This window comes from Austrofundulus limnaeus, unplaced genomic scaffold (assembly GCF_001266775.1).
Source record: "Austrofundulus limnaeus strain Quisiro unplaced genomic scaffold, Austrofundulus_limnaeus-1.0 Scaffold1535, whole genome shotgun sequence".
NCBI lineage: Eukaryota > Metazoa > Chordata > Actinopteri > Cyprinodontiformes > Rivulidae > Austrofundulus > Austrofundulus limnaeus.
The window spans coordinates 45,919-46,397 of record NW_013953937.1 but is presented as its reverse complement, the minus strand read 5'-3'; the positions used below and the strand labels follow the sequence as shown (position 1 = coordinate 46,397).

At 43.4% G+C, this 479-nt stretch overlaps 1 protein-coding gene across 1 annotated transcript in view; it reads right to left on the bottom strand.

Annotated features, from left to right (window-relative positions):
• The window catches only part of cep83 (centrosomal protein 83), a gene marked incomplete at its 3' end in the record, with an annotated part of 17,425 nt that overhangs the window by 12,361 nt on the left and 4,585 nt on the right, over window positions 1-479 (bottom strand).

Here is a 479-nt window from a genome sequence, read left to right as displayed (position 1 = left end):
CCTGAAACCATGAAACCATGACACCATGACACCATGAAACCATGACTCAATGAAACCATGACACCATGACACCCTGAAACCATGAAACCATGAAACCATGACACCATGACACCATGACTCAATGAAACCATGACACCATGACACCATGAAACCATGACACCATGAAACCATGAAACCATGACACCATGAAACCATGACACCATAAAACTATGAAACCATGACACAATGACACCATGAAACCATGACACCATGAAACCATGACACCATGAAACCATGACACCATGAAACCATGACACCATAAAACTATGAAACCATGACACAATGACACCATGAAACCATGACACCATGAAACCATGACACCATGACACCATGAAACCATGACACCATGAAACCATGACACCATGACACCATGAAACCATGACACACCATGACACCATGACACACCATGACACCATGACACACCATGACACCATGACACA